Below are 9,806 nucleotides of genomic sequence, written 5' to 3' on the forward strand. Positions count from 1 at the left end.
GTTTACTTCTAGTGCCAACAGGTCCCTAACAATTTGAGGCAACACCTTCGAAAACTCTCATTCTTTTTATAAGTAGGTAATTCTGCCAGCTACATTGTATCCCTCGTCTAGGCCAATTCTTTTTATCAAGACTTTGGTCGCTTGATGACTTGACCTAATCTTATAGTGTTCCATGTAATGCCTTAATTTAGCTACGTCAGATTAAAAGCTTCCTCTCCATTAATTGGTTATTGGTAGGCATGCAAGACATCTTGAGACTCATTAGACTCTTACACTGGCTGTGTATTGAAAGCTCCATTCTTCAAATTATCCCGTTGTAATTAATGCTTTCTAGATTAGGAGGTTTGGACTTTTTCTACTTTGTTAAGCTCTTATCCCATTGAATGCTCGTCTAGGTTTAGAGAGGCTTTTCTATCCTTATCATACGAGCCCAACAATATTGAGTAAGTCCAATATGAGAAGTCTAGCAAGCTAAAAGTCCCAAGGGTGTGCGGTGTGCTTTTCACCAAGAAGCCACACCCCCTAGTAGGATCAATATAGTAATCGTCTTTGATAGTTGGAGGTGCCTCTTGCTAAGAAAACAACGAAATATTCGCTTAAGCAACGTAACTCCCATTCCTTCTATATTAAAATCTCGGGATTTGATAATCGAAGCCCCGAGATCAAGGGAAGTAGTTAAGTCGTTAATCGATCCTTATCGATAAGAGTCTGCTAGTGCTTGTAATCCGAGATAAGTGTTTCCCTGATTCCTCATTTCAAGGAAACCTACACAATTCATGGCTAGCAGGAGGCATAGATGGTCCATGACATACCTTCTAACCATCAAGCGGAAGGAGGAAGAGAGCCTAAAGACATACCTCACTCGGCTCAACAAGGAACGATTAACCACTGATGATCAAGAATCACACTGGCAGCCTTGGGGTGTACGACCTCAAAGCCCATTCATGGGGGAGTTGGCTCGGAGGACCCTGTTGACATTGAGAGAGTTCATAGACAGAGCTGATGACTTTGTCAATGCTGAAGACATGCTTCAAGCCTTAATCGCATCACGGAAAGCGGAGATGAAGGAAGCAGGTAAATACCTCAAAGATCAAGTGAGAGAAGAGTCTCGGAGAAACCTGGGCAAAACCAACATGACAAAAAACGAGAAGGGCGTGCGTCCCATCGAGAACATGGACCAAGATTCGTTCACAACAATCTTAGCTAACTCATGGCAGCGTCTCTTAGTCTCCTCCAACTCTGTCTCCAGTCGGGGCAACTGTTCCTATCTTGAAACTCTTTCCTCCTAAAGCACTCAGCTCAAAGTGGTCACAGGTGGCTTTCATCTTGACATCCAAAGGCACAAGCTTGGAATGTAAGCTATTGAACACCATGTATCGAAGTTTTGAGCCACAACTGATTATTTTTCATCTGTTGTGATACTTATTTTTCAACTAACTTGTCAATATGTTTTGAATGATTTATTAGATCCTCACAACATTTGACAATATTTTCTCTAGTGAATTTTGATCTCTCCCCACATGTCCTATTAAAGGACGATTAATTCTATCATTCACTTTTTTTTAATTGTCAAAACCACCTTTATTGGTAAATACATATGATCTTGGACGACCCGTTGATTTCTTAGCGAAAACAGAGCATAGATTACAAAATACAACATTCTTTGATGGCGAGTACTCCAACCAATTTGAATATCTTTGAAATCCAGAAAATTGAAATCGGCAACGTCAATTACCTGTTCTTGAAAATGGATATTCTGAAAGTTTGGGTTAATATGAACTAGATTTAAAATTAGCACGCTGGATCTCATCTTGTAGATTAGTTGGAAATTCTCATATGTGTGGATATAATCTTGGATTACGTTCCAAAGAGGTAGCATCCATATCTTCAGGTTGGATTCTTGAAGTTTTAGAGGGATGCTCGTCAGTGACAGAAGCATCACGTTGCGTTATTACCTAGCTCTTTAAATGTATATTCATTTCCGAATTATGAATGTCTTTTCTCTTTAGAAGAAAAATCAATTTGGAGTTCGATTTGTTGGTGTCTCAGCTGGAGTTATCGGTTTGGATGGGGAGGGAAGAGACTCCCTTGGCTCAGCAAGCGAAACAGACTTGGTTGCAAAGGGTGAGGCAAATATTGGGTTTTTCCGTGCTATGAGTAAGAAGAATCGGTTCCTTATCAAAATGATGAGTCTTGGGGATGGGACCATGCTCACTTCACCTAAACAGATCCATGAGAATGTTATTGATTATTTTCATAACTTCCTAGAAGCTCGTCCGCATCCAGATCTCCCGGATCTTAGTGGTCTGATTGATAACAATATCACAGAAGAGGATAATATTGCTTTGTGTCAGGTTCCGTTGCCTCAAGAGGTTTATGCTGCCCTTTGGTCCATTCCTGTTGATAGTTGTTCGGGGTCGGATGGTTTCAGCTCGAGTTTCTTTAGATCCTGCTGGCAGACTGTTAGTAGTGATGTGATTGATGTTGTGGCTGAATTTTTCAGAGGAGGTGTTCTGCCTCGGTTTTACACTGCCTCTTATCTGATCCTGATTCCTAAAGTTGAAAACCCATTGAGTTTTGAGAAATTCCACTCTATTAGTCTTTGCTCAGTTATTTATAAGGTATGTTCCAAGATTTTTGTTAATCGTCTCTCTCATTTGCTTGCCCTGTTTATTTCCGCCGAATAGGTTGCCTTTCTCCCAGGGCGCAGTATTTATAAGAATATTAATCTGACACAATAGTTGATCCATGGCCTCAATAAACCAACTCGTGGGGGGAATGTCGTGATTAAAATTGATATGGAAAAGGCGTACGTTAACATTGACTGGAGTTTCCTCCTTCATGTACTGGCTTCCTTTGGTTTTTCTGCTCCAGTGTGTGGTTTAATAAATCAGTGCATCTCTACCCCATGGTTCTCTATTGTGTTAAATGGCATCATGAAAGGCTTCTTTAAGGGTGGTCGCTGGCTATGACAAGGTGATCCTCTTTCTCCATGATTATTTATTATTGTCGAAGAAATCCTCTCCCGGCTTATCAAATATCAGGTTGCATTGCGGAAAATTCAACCTTTTCTCCATCCAAGGGCGTTTCCGATGATCTCTCATTTACATTTATTGTATGCAGATGATATTGTTATATTTTCTAATTGGGGAAAAGCCTCTATGAGAGCTATTATTTAAATCTTGCAAGATTATGAAGCTTGGTCCAGTCAGGTTGTGAACAAGGCAAAATTGTGGGTAATGTTCTCCAATAAGATTACTTTGGCTAGACGACGTATGGTCCTACATCAGAAAGGTTTTTCTGAAGGTAAATTATCTTATTTGGGGGTTCCTATTATTTCTGGACGTTTGTTAACGCGTCATTTTGATGAGTTAGTTAATAAAATCTGAAGCAAATTAGAGGATTGGCAAGCTAAATTGCTTTCCAATGGTGCCCGTCTTCTTTTACTCAAACATGTTTTGTAGTGTATTCTGATTCATTGCTTATCCATCTTGTCTACGCCAAACAAGGTGTTGGATAAGATTAAGAGACTTATGAGTACTTGTTTTTTGTAGTTCGGGAGGGCAAGCCAAAAAGGAAATGGTGTTCATGGGATGCTATGTGTAAACCAATTTTGGAGGTGGGTGTGGGCCTTTGGAACCTTCATGAAGTCTAAAGGTCTCTACATATGAAGCTTACTTGGAACATTCTCCAAGGTAAATCTCTATGGTCTCAATTCTTTTTAGCAAAATATGTGGGTTCGGATCATATCTAACTAGTTGACCCTCGGAAGGGAACTCGCTTTTGGCGTATGATTATGAAGAGTTTTCCATTTGTGCAAAAACACTCCTTGTGGAGGGTAAAAAATGGCAATTTATCTTTTTGGAGGGACCATTGGGTTGGTGAGGGTCCTTTGTGTGATGAACAACAGATTATGGACCTAACTTCGCTAACATTGGCGAAGTGTAAATCTAGGACAAGATGGAATATTGACCTCTTTCAAAGATTGATTGGGTTGAAAAAAAACGGATATGTTAATTGAAAAATTGGGGAATCTAAAAATGGTGAGGATGTTCTTATTTGGGTTCCTAAGGCAGATGGGAAGTTTTCCACTAAAAAGTGCATGGGAGTGCTGTCGTACTCAGTCACCTAGGATCCCGTGGATGGATTGGGTTTGGCACCCTTATATCCCAAAAAAAAATGTCAGTTTTGATATGGAAAGTTGTGCATGGTTGTCTTCCTGTGGATGATCGACTTAGGAGAGTGGGTATTGTTCTGGTTTCTAGATGTGATTACTGCGCTTTGGGCGCATATGAAGATTAGTATCATGTTCTTGCTTTGGGTGAATTTGCATCACAGATTTGGTGTTGGGCTTGTCTTCTTTTAGGCATGCCAAATCTGATTGGAAGGAATTGGGAACAATGAATGGAGTGTTGGTTTCGTCGAGCCAAACGCTCTTCTTGTAGTGGACAGATTCTTGGCCTCCTTCCTACTATTATCACATGGCGCTTGTGGTGGAGGCGATGTAAGGCTTGTGGAGGGCACCCTCGAATCAATTGAAACGATTTGGATGTCTATTAAATATTGGTTGTCCTGGGTTGTTTTATAACTCAAGACCAAAACAATATCAGTAAAAGGGATGAGGAGTTATTTTAATCATTAAATCTTCCTATCCCGAATGTTCGTGTGAGGGGTGACAAGAGTGTGAGATGGGAGAACCAATATTGGGTAATTCGGGTGCTTCAGGAGTAGGAGGAGTACTTCGTGCTCATGCTGGTGAGTTATGTTTGGGTTTTTCTGCTCCTATTGGTTGTTGTTCTAATAACCATGCTGAAGTTATGGCTTTACTTTATGGTTTGAGGTAGTACTGTTCACCCGACCCGACCCGACCCGAATTCTACTGTTCTGACCCGACCCGAACCCCAAGGCTATTCCGGTACCCGATTACCTGATTCGGCCGATACCCGATTACCTGACCCGAATTCTGTTTCGGAATACCCGATTACCTTTTTTTTTTTTTCCTGCTGAATCAGTTCTTTATTTTTGATAATTCTTTAGTATGTAAGTTTGTATATGCTGGGTTAGAACACGAAATTGATCAAATTGTCAAAGTACATCTTGAGAGTTGTTCCTAAATTCCAACAATGCAAGACAATAAATGGATACAGACTATTATCCTCTAAATAGGAAGCAAGAAAAAGTGCACTAAATTACAGCATATACAAACGACATTACTATTATCCTCTAAATAGGAAGCAAGAAAAAGTGCAAAATGCACATGAATATGTCTCCAACTCCAAGAATCCTGTGTGGTAAGCCCCCATGAATATGTCTCCAAGAATCCTGCAAACATATAGTTTCAGCATAAGACATGAAGCTCAAAGCAAATGCACATGAAGAACATGCCCACAAAAAAATAAAAAATAAATAAAAAAAAAAGAAAAAGAAAAAATGGTCTTACTCTTAGATTAGCTAGTTTTGATCCAAAAGTACTTCAAGTAATCTTCAATCGATCTCATTTAAAATATTCTTTAAAGTTATCTCTACATGAAAAAAAATTATGTTAAACATATAATTAATTGAAAAGAGTATATGAAAATAATTTTCAAATGTGAATCTTACCGGTTTCTAACTTGTAGCTTTTAGTATCTTCCATTACATCTTGGGAGTCATAATTAATGGAGGGAGCCATTAACCAGTTTTGTGTGCAAATAAGAGATTCAACTGTTGTTGGGGCCAATGAGCTACGAAATGAATCTAAGACACGACCTCCAACGCTAAATGCCGACTCAGAAGCAACAGTAGATATAGGAATAGCTAACACATCTCGAGCCATATTGGCAAGGATCGGATATCTGATTGAGTTCACCTTCCACCATAGTAAAATATCAAAGTCGGGTGTCGATCTTTCAACACTTTCCATGAAATACTTATCCAATTCTGATTTAGACTCTACCACACCCTTTGATGCTTGATATTGTTCAAACATACTTAATATATCATCCACATTATCATAAGAAGTATTGCTTTGGGTCTCACCAACACTTGATTGACCCCTACTTGAACCTACACTAGATTTTGAATATTGCTTATACATCCGCTCAATTATCCTCCTTAACCAATCAACAAGTTCAGACGCTCGCTCATTCCCAAGAAAATTTCTAAAACAAAATTCCAAAACTTCTAACTTGAAGCGCGGATCAAGCATAGATGCAATAAACAACATTTTGTTCAATTTCTCAAAATCCCCCCAATACTTGTCATATTTCAACAACATCCTCTCCGACATGGTTTTCAGCATATTACTCTCACTCATAGAAAATTTGTTCAAATAATTATAGACTGTAAATACTTCTCTAATGAACAAATTTGAAGTTGCATAAATTAAGCCTGAAACCCGCAAAGTCGTATCATAAAAAAGCTTCAAAAATTTTACAAAAACCTTAATGGTTTCCCAATAATGTAAAGTTAGTATTCCTTGTCCAACCTCACGTAAATATGGGCCAAACTCATTGTCTTCATCTTGCATCACCTCAAACGCCGCATAATATTTGAGAGCCGCACTCAACATTAGATATGTTGAGTTCCACCTAGTTGGAACATCAAGACAAAGAAGCCCACCACCCAAAATATTTTGCTTCTCTACGCATGATTTGAACTTATTAAGTCTTGCAGGGGAAGATTTCACATATTTTACTGCATTTCGAATCTTGACAATTGATTTATCAACTTCTTTCAATCCATCTTGAACAATGAGATTCAAAATATGTGCACAACATCTTATATGCATAAGTTCATTCTCTAATACCATACAATCCCTAAGTTTGGCAATTTTCCTCAAATAATCAATGGCCATAGTATTAGAGGATGCATTGTCGACTGTGATTGTAAATATCTTCTTTATGCCCCATCCAAGTACAGATGACTCAATCTCTTTTCCTATTGTTATTCCTTTGTGATCAGGAACTTTCTTAAAATCTATAATCCTCTTATGCAAGATCCAATCATCATCAATAAAATTGGCTGTTATGCACATATAGTTAAGATTTTGAATTGATGTCCACATGTCAGTAGTGATGCAAATCTTATAATCAGATGCCATGAACATGTTCTTCAACTTATCTTTTTCTAACATGTACATCTTCATACAATCTCGCATAATAGTAATGCGAGAGGGGATTGGAAATCTAGGCTCAACTACGGCCATAAAGTCTTTAAAACCTTGTTTTTCTACAAATCTAAACGGTAACTCATCCATGATTATCATTTTAGCTACCGCCGATCGTATTTTCTGTTCATTGTACTTAGCAAGTCCAACACTAGGACTGCTAGTTGTACCATCCACCCCCGTCTTCCTAGTCCCGATCATTTTTGATTGGAGGTTATCCCTTCCAACTCCACTAGCATTAAAGATTTTACATGTCTGATGATGGTACTTCAAAGATGAAGTACCTTATTTTTTAGGATGATATAACAAAACCTTACCACAATAATCGCACGTGGCTTTGAGCTCATTGGGATCCTCGACATTCTCAATCCTCGTAAAGTGTTGCCATACATCTGATCTTCCCCGTTTTCTTGTGATAGGAGGGCGAACTTGAGGACTAGTTGTTGGGAGAGAGCTATCCAAAGTTGGAGGCTGAGTACTATCCAAATGAATCATATTGGGCATTGATTCAGACCCAGATGAAGGCATAACTGCACTATGTTCCATAGAGTTCAACTGCAGTTTTTTCAATTTTATAAGAATGAATACAGCTTAATAGCTTATCATGATCATCAAAGGATACTATGATCAGATTGTGCACAAACAACATGACCAAACAGAGAAAAATGCTGCTTAAGAAAAGTGAAAATGGAAAAAAAATTAAGAAAGATAACCAAATGATGGTGCAGACAAAGTGACATGTCCCCCTTAAAAAACATCATTATTAAAGGGTGTAGCATTGTTTTAGTGACAAGTACAGAATTCTGCAAAGAAAGCCTGAAAAAAGTCGGGTACTCACTTTGTCTTATATGGTGGGTTTTTTTAATCACTTTTTATAGTTTAAATTGAGAGCAAGAGATAGATTTAATTATATTTTCAACTGTTTATAAACCAGATAGGGGCTTATCATTTTTAAGAAAGATAACAGTCGTGTAGATAAAAGCAATGGTCAATGCAGATAAAAGCAATCAGGAGAAGTGGAATTCAGCTTGGTTGTTGATAAGAGATGTAAAACAGCTACTAGGAAAGGTGTCTCATTGGTCAATCATGCATGTTCCTAGGAGTTCAAACAATGTAGTTCATGTATTAGCTAAACAATGTAGCTCATGTAGTTCAAACAAGATAAAAGGCAAAGAGTAAAATTAGATGATTATGCATGCGCTTTGGGCATAGGTACTGATCATGTCTGAGTCTGAAATTAGGAATTTAGAATACGATATCTTCTTGTTGGGCTACTGATGGGCCTAACCTCAGAGTCTCAGACCTTAAAATATAATTTACAAATCTGTGAGCCTTAAAATCTTTGTTTATAGAACAATTATTATTTAATAATAATAATCAAGAACTTGACTGTTAGTAGTGCTTATCGTTTAATGTAGCAAAAATGAAGTGCATATAGATTTTAGATGAGGAGTTGAGAGTTGGTTTTGCTGAGAAATTTACTGTTAGTAGAGAAATTTCTCACTTGAGGGAATAACAAAGAAGGGTAACCGGTAGATAAGTCAAATGCCCAAAGAGGTAAGAGTTGTTGCCATTTAAAAGGGTGTTTTGAAGAAGACTTCCAACCACAATACAAAAGCTGTGGATCATACCCAAAAAAAAAAAAAAACTTTCCAGTATCCATTCATGAAAAAGAATCCCCCATTGCACTAAAGAGATTTTTCCATTCCCCACTCGGGGTAGGGTTATTTCAATCTTTAGGAGTTATAGATAGAAGAAGATTATATAAAGCCCAATAAGCATAAAACAGAAAAGGTTAATCTAACAGGGTATAAAGAAGTGAGCTTTGTTTAATCATTAATGCCCATCCTCCCTAATTCTTTGATGATATTAATCTAATACAATCTATTTGGTTTATAGAATTTCAGTGTGCAGACTCCTAATAATCATGTTACATGGGCGGGTATGGTATGATTTTCCCAAAATCAATAATTCATCAAGACTGTTTGGATGGACTTATTCCTTTTTTGGGGGGGCCTGGTTGAGTAAAGCAATCAGAAAGTGCAGGCTGTACGAGAATCTCTACATACATATGTAAGGAAAAACAAGCTACGCAGAGATCTCCTCTAAAACTAGGCAAATACTACAATCAGTATGACTCTTGAACTCCAGATTACACAGGCCAATTTTCAAGCAGGGATAAGAGTTGCTAAGGTTCTCTTTGGAATTAATCATGCAAATGTCAAAGAGATCTCTTTCGAGAACTGACATATACATATATCTATAAATGTATACATATATTACAAGAGACAGCTTTCTGGGCAGCCACAATACCTAGTTTTTTCCTCTATTCCGTTTATTTTCTCTCCAACCCACCATTTTCCTCTATTCCAAACTAAGAAAATTCCTTTGGCGGGTTCAAAAAGACTCGTAGACTTGACTCAAGGCATGCAGATTATGCTATGAATAAAAGTGATCAAACGACAAACCCACTAAAACCCATAAACCAACAGCTTGAGTCTGTTTTCCAACCATCCAAACACCCATAAACCAAACCACAAACCCACTAACCTTGATTCTGAGTTGCGATGGAGAGAGTGAGAGTTGCGATGGAGAGAGTGGGCTTGCGAGGAGGAGAGCGGAGCGGTTGCGAGGAGGAGAGCAGCTGCGAGGGAGAGAA

This window comes from Juglans regia, chromosome 13, assembly GCF_001411555.2.
Source record: "Juglans regia cultivar Chandler chromosome 13, Walnut 2.0, whole genome shotgun sequence".
Taxonomy (NCBI): domain Eukaryota; kingdom Viridiplantae; phylum Streptophyta; class Magnoliopsida; order Fagales; family Juglandaceae; genus Juglans; species Juglans regia.